Source organism: Peromyscus leucopus, chromosome 4 (assembly GCF_004664715.2).
Source record: "Peromyscus leucopus breed LL Stock chromosome 4, UCI_PerLeu_2.1, whole genome shotgun sequence".
NCBI classification, from domain to species: domain Eukaryota; kingdom Metazoa; phylum Chordata; class Mammalia; order Rodentia; family Cricetidae; genus Peromyscus; species Peromyscus leucopus.
Window position 1 is genome coordinate 45040476 of NC_051066.1, and position 12916 is coordinate 45053391.

Consider the following 12916-nt stretch of genomic DNA (forward strand, 5'->3'; position numbering starts at 1 on the left):
CGGATAAAAAATTGGAGTGTGACTCCAATCAAATTAACTTGTAAGCTTTGGTGTTTTGAGGTTTTTTTTTTTTTGTTCATTTGTTTTTCCATTTGTAAGTGAGAATAGCTTTAGTATTTATTCTACACAATTAGAAGTACAGTAAGAAGGCAGGCATCTGGAATGCTGTCTTACATGTAGTTAGGTAGCAGGTAATTCTAGCCATAATAGTGATCATTTCATCCATGACTGAAAACTTGGGATTCCTTGAATGTACCCTATTTCCAACCCGGTATATATGCTCATAATCTTCCTTGAGAAATAACCAGTCACAAAGAGTGTGGAAGTATTTGTAATGAATGAAAGACTTAATACACTCTATAGATACACTAGCAGATAAATGGATGTTAGAGTCTAAAAAAAAGGACTGTGTGGATTTGAACCTCTGCTTTGGAGACCACACTTCCGTAAACTGCCTTATATTTTCTTACCCTTAAAGAAGATGAGATAGGTGATGGCAAATTTCCCTATAATTGTTTCTAGTACACCAAACAGACATACAGTGTTAATAATCACACACATGCCCATCTTCTTTGTGTACATGCTATAGAAGCTGGGTACCCCACCAATGTTTCATAATAATAACCCAAAGTCAGGAAATTTAATTGCCTATCTCCAGGTGAGTCTTAATGTTAGAGATGTTAGGTGTCAGCCTCAGAAACAGCCAGCGATGTGGGGCAGATCAGGAAGAAAATACAACAAAAGCCAGAAAGAAGTTATACACCTTTGACTGGTGAACTATTTCTCTACCATCAGAATTACAGACAACTAAATATGTCCAAGGCTGAAGCTCAAAACCCCAATGTGCTACCAATACAGCAGATGGGACTTTGTGTGTATGTGATTAGAGAATTTCAGAGGGAAGTTACCTTGGAGAGCTCATTTGAATCACAGGGGCCCTTACCAACACCAATTTCCTCAGTGTGGTCTGAAGGGGAAGTAACAACAGGTACAGAGAGGCATTCTGCTGCTGACCAAGGACTGGGGAACAAAAGAAGCATCTAGAAATTGGGGACCATAAGGAAAGAAAATATCCCTGCAGGCCTTCCTGTGCACAGAAAACTTCTGACCTACACATCTGTGCTATAAACAACCTGTGCTGTTTGAGGCCACTAGGCTTGCAGTAATTTGTTATGGCGGTGATGGCAGCTGAATACCAAGACTGCCCAAAGAAGTTCACTGATCAGCAGAGATGTCCCACACAACACAACAATGGATTTCATCAAGAAGGACAAAGTTTTCTAGTGCATTGAGGATTGCAAAATAAAGTAGAAATTATACTCCAAGAAGCCTGCTTCCAATGGGAAAGAAAAGTTAATGCACAGGAAACCCCCAAATGAAATACCCTTGTTACGATTCCAAGACTCAATATTTGAGGAAGAAATCTTAGCCCTCATTATCTCCAGGGATGTGGTAACAGAGAAAAGAAATGGCTTTTCAAACAGTCTCTAGAATTAATTCAGGTTTGATCAAGAGAACAAGTCCTAAGAGTCAACTGCCCCTGGTAAAACTGGGGAGAATTTTTAGACTATAAAAGAGCAGAAGGTTACCTTAGCAGCAGCTAGAAAGGTAGAATATAAAACAGGAGAAGGGAGAGAGACTCTGCAAGAGCAGCAGAAAGGAAAAAAAAGAAAATGTGAAGGCATTCGTTAAAATCTTCAGGCTGTTGTCAATCAAAGTATCAGGTGATTAACGTTGACTTAAATGTCACCATAACTTCTGAAAGTATCTGCTACTTTTCAGACGTGGTTTTGCATGCAAGGACATCAAAAGGCTCATTAGAAAGAAGCAAGAGTTCAAGGAAAATGTGCCAGTCTTGTGATGTGACCCTCCAGTCGAGCATAAGAGACAACTGCCAGTCATGTGGTGGTGGAAATGACCATGGATGTGGAGCAAGGCTGGGCAGCCTCTGCTCCACTCTTAAATGTGCCTGATTCCTGGCACTGACTGGTCATGGAATATGGCACAGTGCTTCCCACATTTCTGAGGTCACTTGAGAGGGTCCTTGAGAAGACCTAGAAAACAATGAAAGTGCATGGCAGCTTCTACTTTTTAGCTACCTAAAGATCACATCAGAAGTACCTGGCTTCAGTATTCTTTCAATGGGAAAAGAGTGGATGAGGAAAATGATTGTACTGGGTTTCTATTGCTGTGAAGAGACACCATGACCACAGGAACTCTTATAAAGGAAAACATTTAATTGGGGCTGGCTTACAGATTATCACCCATGAGAAGTATGGCAGCACACAGGCATGCCTGGTGCTGGAGAAGGAGCTGAGAGTTCTACTTCTGGATTGGCAGGCAACAGGAAGACAGAGAACATCATAGAGCTTGGCTTGAACTTCTGAAACCTCAAAGCCCACCTCCCAGTGGCTTTGAGTAAGGCCACACCTATCCCAACAAGGCCACATGTCCTAACATTTTCAAATAATGCCACTTCCTATAAGCCTATGGGGGCCATTTTCATTCAAACTACCACAACTAGGGAACATGCTGTCACAGAGAAGTCTGTAGAAAGAAACATATTATGCTGGTACTTTAAAGGTAAACACCAAGACTAGAGACCCTGAAGTAAAAGAGGCACTAGACACTGCTGAGAAGCCTAGAGGAGCAATTCAAGCTGCCTCTCCACATTAGACAAAGATGCTCAGGCATGCACACACTCAGTGTGGCTTCTCTGGTATCTGCCTCCACTACCTACACACACACACACACACACACACACACACACACACACACACAAAGAGAAACTGTTCTCAGAGTCTATAGCATAAATTCTGTATTTGTTTTAAAAGCAAAATATTTAAAAGAACAAAAGATAGAGATTATACCCAAGTATCAAGCTGATTGGGAATTTTTATAACTAAAATCTATCAAATGTGTTTTGTGTTGTGATGTAAAAAAATAAAGAACTGCCCACATAAACAATCCTGTGAATCATCATGATAAGAAAAAGTTGGTGAAATGTCTTTTCTTAAGAATCATAGTTACGCGGGCGTGTGGGCACGCTTAATAGCACTCGGAGAGAGGAGGTGATCTCTGTGAGTTGAGGCAGCTGATAAATGAGATCAAAAGAGAAAGCAAAAGAGAAATGCTGAAAAAAAAAAAAAAAAAAAAAAAAGAATCATAGTTACCCTGTGTGTGGAAGCATGCTACTAAGAGTCTGTCATGTGCTGGGTACACTATATGAAGTTCTAAGAATCCAAAGTTAATTTCCTACCTCTTCCAGCTACCAAGTCCTGCATGTCAGCTCCCACCTCCCAGGGTGCTCCGAGGGACAGGGAGATGTATGGGATCAGGATGCATGATGTGAAACCCACAAAGAACAATGAAAAATGAGGCCCCAAAGCATAATTTCAGATGAACCCCAATCTCTGTATTCAGCTTCTGATGAGCAAGTCATGATTAGGGACCATCCATTTCTGCAGTTTGTCGGTAAGCCCTTTAGTTAGATCCTGCTGCAGGACTCAGCCATAAAATGATGTCTGCTGCTCTGGGGATGCTGGCATCCTCAGATAACCCATAAGCCCCAACCAGCTTCTCAAGAACCCTATGTGCTCTACCTCTTACTCTGTACTCCGTTATCTATCTACAAACTTCTCACAATCTAAGAACATTTCATGGAGGGAAACCTTAGTGCAAATGGGACTGTTGCATAATATAAGCAATATGAAGTATGTAACGTATATACAGTGTGTGCATAAGCGAGTGTTTATGTGTGTGCTGGTGTGCTGGTGTGTGTGTGTGTGTGTGTGTGTGTGTGTGTGTGTGCACGTGCACATACACATGCACTTGTGTGTGCATACATGTGGAGGCCAGTTGTCAGCTTTTCATGTTGTTCCTCAGGAGTCTGATTGGGTTTGGTTTGGTTTGGTTCTGTTTTTTGAGACAAGTTCTCTTACTGGTCCCTAGGGCTTGCCAACTGGACTGGGATGACTGGCCAGGGAACCCCAGGGATCTCACTGTCTTCATTTCCCTAGAGCTCAGATGACTCATGCAATACCACATTAAGGAGTTTATGTGAGTGCTAGATGTAAAACTCAGGTTCTCATGATGATACAGCACACATTCACTTTATCAACTGAATTCTCTCTCCAGCACCCACACGACATATGCCTTTATATGCTGCAGCACCAAAAACCGAGACCTTTTCAAATAACAAATATTGCCCCCCACCACTGTGTCAAGAATTGAGCCCAGGGCCTCATGGATGACATGCAAATGTACTACAGCTCCACAACATGTATCTTTAAGTAATGTAAGTCTTGACACATTCAATTAAAACAAAATGAATCATTAAAAAAGGAGCATACAGATGTAAATTCATCCATATAAAATGAATCGAAGACATATTACGAAACAGACTATCCAACATATGCTGTTTTATAATTTAAAAAATGCTTATGTAATAGTATTTTTAAAATGTGAATCTTGCAGAAACATGTATCTAGAGGAATATTTCTTTTTATCACTAGATGGTAATAGTATGAATGATTTTCTTTCTCCTCTCTTTTATGGTACCCAGGCCCCATAAACTCAAGGCCCCATGCATGCTGGGCCAGTGCTCCGCACCTGAGCCACACTGCCTGCCACTTAGTCCTTTTGTTGTCACTTCCTTTCCCGTCTGACTTTCTAAGCTGACCATATACGGACTGAAAAGAAGTAATAGTAACTTTTAAACTCTCTATACTTTGTTTATTGCCAATAATATTTAGACTCAACATCTGGCTCATATATATAATGTTGGTATCTCATAACCAGTCGATTTTAATCTTCTATTTTGCTCCCTTTACCTTACCAAGTCTTTCCAAATATAAAACTGTTATTCATTCATCGTGTTTACTAGCAGGTGAAATTTGTATATACAAAACATGACAACCCTATACTACCTTGCATCATATATATTTACATATCTCTATCACATCAGCAAGACACTGGATTAGCATAAGACTCAGATGCCTGCCCGTCTAATCAAAGTAGCTTCAGGACCACAGGAAATGCACCTAAGAGCTCAGAGCTTCCCTTTTCATCTGTTGGTAGCAAGTGCAGATCGAGAGGAAACATTAAATCAGGCAAGTGACAGGACATGCTTTTGAAATTAGCGAACATCACAAATACACACTGACATTTCAATCATCACCTTTAACATCCCCAAGGAAAATATTTTCAGGTATTTCTGTCACAACATTAATGATGAGTTTATCAGGAAACATTGTTAAAAGAATATTCACAGAGAGTGTTAATGAGAAGACTGAAGGCTTAGCAATCCTACTGTATATTCATTTCTAAATGCATTCAAGACAGAACTGAATAAAGCAAGGCCGCCGCAGGGTCAAGTGGGAAGCAGAAGACTGATGTGTTCGGGAGAGTGAAGATCAACACCAGTTCTGCTTAAAGCAGTGATTCTCAGCCAGCCCCACAGGGGTCACATATTAGATAGCAGATCAGGTCACATATCCTGCATGCCAGATGTTTACGTTATGATTCATGATTCGTAACAGTAGCAAAATTACAGTTGTGAAGGAGCAGCAAAAATCATTGTATGGTTGGAGGTTACCACGACATGAGAAACTCTATTAAAGGGTCTCAGCATTAGGAAGGTTGAGAACCACCACCGGCTTAAAGGCTTTGTGGTGTAGGACAATTACTACAGGGCTTTGAACCTTGCACTCTTACCTATGAAATGTCGGTGCCAGTAGTGATGTTTTAATAGTATATGTGATGATTAAGCAAGACAAAGCACATAGCATGCTTATCATAGTATCTGTCACACAGTGGGCACTTCGCCATTTTGTAGGATGCCACTAATGATAAGCAAACAAACAACAATTTCTCCAATTCTCAAGGAAAAGAAAATACTTGAACATGAACATCCAAAGAGCCAAGTAAAATGACAAATATATTTCAGAGATGAGAAAACTGCATTCTAATAATTTGTCACCTACAAAATAATACATTATCACTTTATTGAAAAGCAAAAGTAGTCCTGTCGGGAATAATGATAGACTGCAAGTCACTTATGGAGGCCAGCAGCCTGACACTGCCCCTTGATGCCTCCTACCTATTACCCTGCTCAAAATGGAGCTACTGGAAAGCATAAACACTGGTTACCATGGGAACAGGCAAACCAAAGATAACATCCAGACAAAGAGGCTCTCGCCTACTCCCAAGCACCCCCAGCTCCCCTTTTGTGTCTTCTGTTGCATTTATCGCTCTCTACCTGCATTCGAGTCATTTCTGCAGAATCTGATCTCTCTGCCTACGAGGAGACCTCTTGGAGGGGAGAAACCTTGTCCTACTCATCTTTGTCTCCTCAACAAAGTCTTGCACAAAGCAGGCAGTGAAAAGGTGGTTTGTTGAAGAAGAGGGAAGGGGCGAGGCATGCGGTAAAATGCTTTGCATAACCGAGCTCAATGCCCATAGTATTTAACCTCTGGGGGGAAAATTAATCAAGGCTCCCAGGCACTTGACTAGAGAATTATGCAATTAACCCTATTTCACTAGCTGGAAAACGAACTAATTACTCCTGAACAATGACATGATGAGAACAGAATTCTGGTGTACTCATGCTAACACAGTGACCAACACTTTCTAATAAATTAGCATTCGTTACAAAATCATAATTTTCTACGTGCCTTCCCTACAGTATGCCTTTTATGGAGCATGTTAAAACAGTAAGTAAAAAAAAAAAAGGTAATGATTTGCTATGCTTTAGAGTTTCTGTTAAGTTATATTCTATTCCAGAGACTGCCGTCCCCTCCAAACAGGAAGCTAGTATATTTACCTGGGGCCTTGGTTGGCCCATCAGGATATGAGGACACGGTTACATTAGAACAGATGAATTCACTGGGAGCAAATTAATGGGACATACTGTGTTAGAGAATCTACATACACCAAATGCTGTGGTTGCAGAACTTAAAATGCAGTCTACATAGCTGAACTGACAGTGTATGAGCAGCAGTGAACACAAAGGAAGGGAAATATCAACACAACTGAAAAACATGGTTTTTTTCAAATCAATGACTTGATTCTAAAACCTGAGTGTTTCATGTGAAATATGCAATCTTTGTTTCCTTTATTTGTATTTTATGCATATTAGTATTTTGCCCGCACATACATCTGTGCACCACATGTGTATAGTACCTTCAGAGTACAGAAGAGGGTATCAGATCCCCTAGGACTGGAGTTACAGAGTTCTGAGCAACCATGTTCATGCTGGTTACTGAACCCAGGTCCTCCAGAAGAGCACCTAGTGCTTGTAACTGCTAAACCATATCTCCAGCCCCCATGCCTACTTTTCGAAAGGATTTATAAAACTGTATTTGTGTGGTGGTGGAGGTGTGCCTGTGGAGATGAGGACAGGCCATCAGATCCCCTGGAGCTGGAGTTCCAGGTGGTTGTGAGCTGATCATTGTAGGCTGGGAACCAAACTGGGGTTGTCTGCAAGAGCAGCAAGTACTTTGAATCACAAAGCCCACATTTTTATTTAATTAAAAGTACATTAATGGTAAAATACTTGTACATTGTTCCTTGACTCAATTTTAAAAAATGTTATAACCATGTTGTGACGGCATGTGAAACACAAGGTAACATAATTGGAGGCATCCTCCTGAAGTACATCCAAGAACACTTTCTGACCTTGTGCCTTATTCTATGATCCATATTTTATCTTATATTACATATAACCTAACTATACAGACTATGGAGAATGAAATATTGGTCAAGTACATACAGGAAAAAAAAATCTACATTTTACCCATGTCCAGCATTTGACACAGAGACCAAGGATTTAAACCCATTTTCTCAATCTTATGTCTAATGCATCAGTTATAAAAGCTAATTAATATTTTTCAAGGGAAAATTAGACTTTTGTCTCCTTGGTCTTTTGTCTATGAACACAAGTGAATGAATAAAAGAGACATACACTACCAAGACCCACAATGCATTTGTCTTTTCTTTTCTTTTTTTTTTTTTTTTTTTTTTTTTTTTTCGAGACAGTTTTCTTGTATTTTCACTTTTGAGTACTTGTAGCCAGGCTGGCCTCGAACTCACAGAGATCCTCCTGCCTCTGCTTCCCGAGTGCTGGGATTAAAGGCGTGTGCAACCAACGCTACATTTGTCTTTTCTTGTAGATTGCATCGTTTTGAAAGTCAAAGATTCCCCAATTTCCTATCCTTAGAATGGAAATGAGATGATCTTCCTAGGAGAAGCTGGAGGAGGCTGATAGGTACACAGATATTTAATGTGGATCTTTTCAGAGGAAAAGAGAGGAGGCTGATGGGTACACAGTTATACAACAAGGAAGGAAGCAAGTCTATCAAATTTTGTGCCAAAAAAAGTCATAGTGACCTTATAAAAGGTAGAGCAATCAGCCACTCACATGATATTAGTTAAGGATTGATGAAATGCTGGCTTGAACTGAAGTCTTCTCTTCCACTGTTTGTGGAGCACAACACATTATGCCACATAGCCTCAGGGAACAAGGAAAGCAAGTACATTTGCTGATGCCAACATACTATGTATGCCAGTGATTCAGAGTACGTGTATACATGCATACATATGGAGGTATGTGTGTGTGTGTGTGTGTGTGTGTGTGTGTGTGTGTATGTATGTGTGTTAGGGTTTCTACTGCTGTGAAGAGATGCCATAACCATGGCAATACTTACAAAGGAAAACAAAACATTTAATTGGAGCTGGCTTACAATTTCAGAGGTTCAGTCTATTATCATCATAGCAGGAAGCATGGGCAGCATGCAGGCAGTCATGGTAGTGCTTGAGAGGTAGCTAAGATCTCTACATCTTGATTCGCAGGCAGCAGGAGATGACTGTGTACCACACTGGGTGCAACTTGAGCATGAGACCCCAAAGCCTGACCCTGCAGTGACACCCTTCCTCCAACAAGGCCACACCTACTCCAACAAGGCTACACATCCTAATAGCAGCACTCCCTATGGGCCAAGCATTCAAACACATGAACCTATGGGGCCATTCCTAGTCAAATCACCATAATGTGTGTCTGTGTAGATGAGCATACACACATATTGGAAGCTATGAGACTCAATGAAGTTAGCATGACTTTTTTTTTTTTCATCTGATAAACAACTAAGAACAGCCATTCATCTTCCTATCAGCCAAGACAGTGCACTCCACTAACAGTATTTTCAGTTAAGGCCTAGTGAACTTCCTCCCAAAATGATCTTACTGCCTCCATGAGTCACCACTCTGGTCCTATCTGTCTAATCACTGCAGTCAAAGAGTATGACTCCACTAATAATATTTTCAGTCAAGGCCTAGAGTGAACTTTCTCCCAAAATGATCTTACTGCCTCCATGAGTCACCACCACCTTGGTCTGGTCAGCGTTTAGTCACTGCAGTCACCTGATGACCAGCTTTGTTTGCCATGTTGCAGTGTCTCTGTGTGGTCAGTGGCCCTGCAATGTGTGACTCGTGAATAACCATTGCCTTGCAAGTCCCTCTGACTCCCATCTGTCCCTGCATCATCTCTACACTCCCTGACCTAGAACCTAGACCTATTCTCTAATGAGAACTACCTAGATGAACCCCATAACACAGTATTTAAGAGAATAATCATAGAACTCATCAAAGAATTTAATAAGTTTACATGAGCACCTTATTAAAGAGGATAATAGGAAATGCCTGAGTCATGTCCAAGAGAACAGAAATATATGACTGAATCAAATGGCACAGGCAATTTAAGATTTAAGAACCAAATTCAGTAAAGAAAAAAGTCAGAAGAAAACTCAAGCTGAAATTAAGATAAACTTGAAAAACACAATAGCCCAGTTAGAAAACTCAGGGGAAATCCTTGCAAACGTAACGGGTTAAGTAGATGATAGATATCAAGACTTGAAGATAAAGTAGAGGAACTGGAAAACTTAAATTAAAAAGGTGAAAACTAAACACACACACACACACACAAAAAAAATCCAAGAACTATAGGACACCAGGAAAAGGCCAAATCATCTAATTATAGGTTCAGATGAATGAGAAGATTCCCAGGTCAATGGCACAGAATAACTCAACAAGATCACAGAAGAAAACTTTCCAAGATTAAGTAAGTATATATAACTATCTTAGTGTTTCTACTGCTGTAGAGAGACACTGTGGCCACAGAAACTCTTATAGATGAAAGCATTTAAGTGGGGCTGGCTTACGTTTCAGAGGCGTAGTCCATTACCATCATGATGGGAAGCATGGCAGCACACATGCAGCCATGGTGTTGGAGAGGTAGCTGAGAGTTCCACATCTGGATCAGCAGGCAGCAGGAAGAGAGAGCACACTGGGCCTGGCTTGAGCTTCTGAAACCCCACAGCCCACCCCCAGTGACACACTGCTTCCAAACCTCATCTACTCTAACGATGCTACACCTCTTAATAGTGTCACTCCCTATAAACCTATGGGGGCAATTTTCATTCAAACTACCACAATAGCCATACATATACAAGAATCATACACAGTACCAAATAGATAGGGCCAGGAAATGAAGTCTGCATAGCATATTACTGTAAGAATGCTAAATATATTCTCCATAAGGCAGCTGTAGTGATTGTTTTAAAGTTTAGCTCAAATTACACCACATTTCTGCTCACAGGCTGCCTGATCCTGTAACAGTGAAGACAAAGTCTTTTCCAGAAGCTCCACAGGCTACACACCTGGGCTCCCACACTAACTCTGACCTCATCCCCTGCCATGACTCTGCCCACACTGGTTTCCTGGCACTTTTATAACTGCTCATCAATGCTTCCTGAACAGAACCTTTGCCAACACCACTCACTCTGCCTCAAGGCTTGATTCTTAGCTAGGGTGTCTATAGTCTAATGTGACCTTATTTAAAGAGATCTTCTAGGGATTGCAGAGCTCTAGAATGTTCCTAACAGTTCTTCCCTGATGTATGTGGCCATACTTCATAACCTCCTCCCTTGGTATGAAGAAGACTAACGTACATGGTGAGATATTACGAAGAGCCTCAGCATACAGGTGTAAAGAATTCAGTTTAGCTAACAAAGCAACCAGTGATCTTAGCGAGCAGCTTACCAAGTGAGTTAGAGAAAAAAAAAAAAAAAAAAAAAAAAAAAAAAAAAAAAAAAAAAAGCTTAGCAGAGTACCTTGGGTTCAGTCTTAAAGACAATGGAGAACCCAGCAAAGCTGGTCCTGCACTTCTGACTTACAGGAATGATGGAACAGGAAGTGGGTGTTGTTTCACATCACCGTTTGGGGTAATTTTTTACACAGCAATATAAAAGTAATGCACTTGTCTTGGTGAGGGTTACTATTGCTGTGATGAAACACTATGACCAAAGCAACTTAGGGTGGAAGGGATTTATTTAGCTTATGCTTCCAAATTGCTGTCCACTATCAAAGGACATCAGGATAGAACTCAAGCAAGGCAGGATCCTGGAGGCAGAATCTGATGCAGAGGCCATGAAGGGGTGCTGCTTACTAGCTTGCTCCCATGGCTTTATCAGCCTACTTTCTTACAGAATCCAAGACCGCCAGCTCAGGTGCAGCACAATGGGCTGTGCCCTCCAATCACAAATGAAGAAAACGGCCTACATGCCTGCCTATAGCCCAATCTTATGGAGGCATTTTCTTAGTTGAGGTTGCCTCCTCTTAAATGACTTTAGCTTGTGTCAAGGTGACATAAAACTATTCAGTGCCATACCTTCAATTATATATATATATATATAAAAACACACACACACACACACATCTCAACATTCCCTTCCTTTCTTTTCATTTCATGTAGGCTTTCCATTCAGAAAACAGGATACACAATGGTCGGAATTTGAATATTTAAATCTCTACTCTGGTTTAAAGACAAAAACACGGATGGTCTACTTCATTCTTTGGCAATTGCTAAAGTCACTAATTGTACATATTCCTCAAAGCTATTGTTTTGTAATAGTTTCACTCCTTGGCTAGAAAGTCTGCTCTAAATTAAATGTCACCAAGGACTCCTGTGGAGTTCCTCAGAAGGTATGTGGAAACACACTGCAGACCATACTCAACGGGTGATCACAACATCTCCTCCAGTGGACTACGCTAATGCTGTGGGTTGGAAACCAAACTTGACCTTGACTATACACCCATTTCCCTAGCCACAACTGTGAACGCACCCATTAACCACACATGCTTTATGTGTGTAATTGTCAAAAGAAAATACAGTTCCCATTTTTTTAACACCTTCAGAAATGTGACAGCATTCTGACTGGCCTGATAAAGTGGGGTGTCTGCAATTAAGTTCAGCCAATTTTCCTTTCTCTTGATATACTACATCCTTAATACAGAACATCTGCAAAAATAGACCTTTAAGTTTACAAGAGTCTTAAAATAGAAACAGCTTTCAGTCACCAGGCAATGGTCTGTCAGGCGCCATATTTGTATCCATTTCCTAGAAGAACGAAAGTGCTTTCAAAATACATCTGTCATTTCTCCACAGTGGCTGATCAAACCTGCCACTGAAAAATGTTCTGAACAGGCAACTTGTAGTACAAGCATGGTTTATTTCTGTCAGAAACTGACTGCTGGCGTGTGAAAGAAACTCATTAAAAATCTCTTACTGTGATCTTACATTGTTAAAAAAGAAAGGAAGAAAAAATGATAAAGAAAAAGGCAAGGGAAAAATATAATGAAGGGTACATAGGACCTACAGCCGTTCTCAAATGGTGTTTCTCTTATTAATCATTTTGCAGGCATTGAAAGGAGTGTAATTAGTTCCAGGAATACGGCCTACACTGTTGTTTGGGAAAGAACACAGAAGTTAACAATTTCATCTTATCCTAATATTATGAAAAGTTAAAGGAGGAGGTCAGAATACTGCACTGCACGAAAAACAAATGACGCAAAACAGGGAACA

General features: G+C 40.6%; 1 protein-coding gene across 3 annotated transcripts in view; it reads right to left on the minus strand.

Moving 5' to 3' along the window:
- The window catches only part of Stk39 (serine/threonine kinase 39), a 273209-nt gene that overhangs the window by 88216 nt on the left and 172077 nt on the right, over positions 1 to 12916 (minus strand). The gene's annotated exons all lie outside the window — the stretch shown is intronic.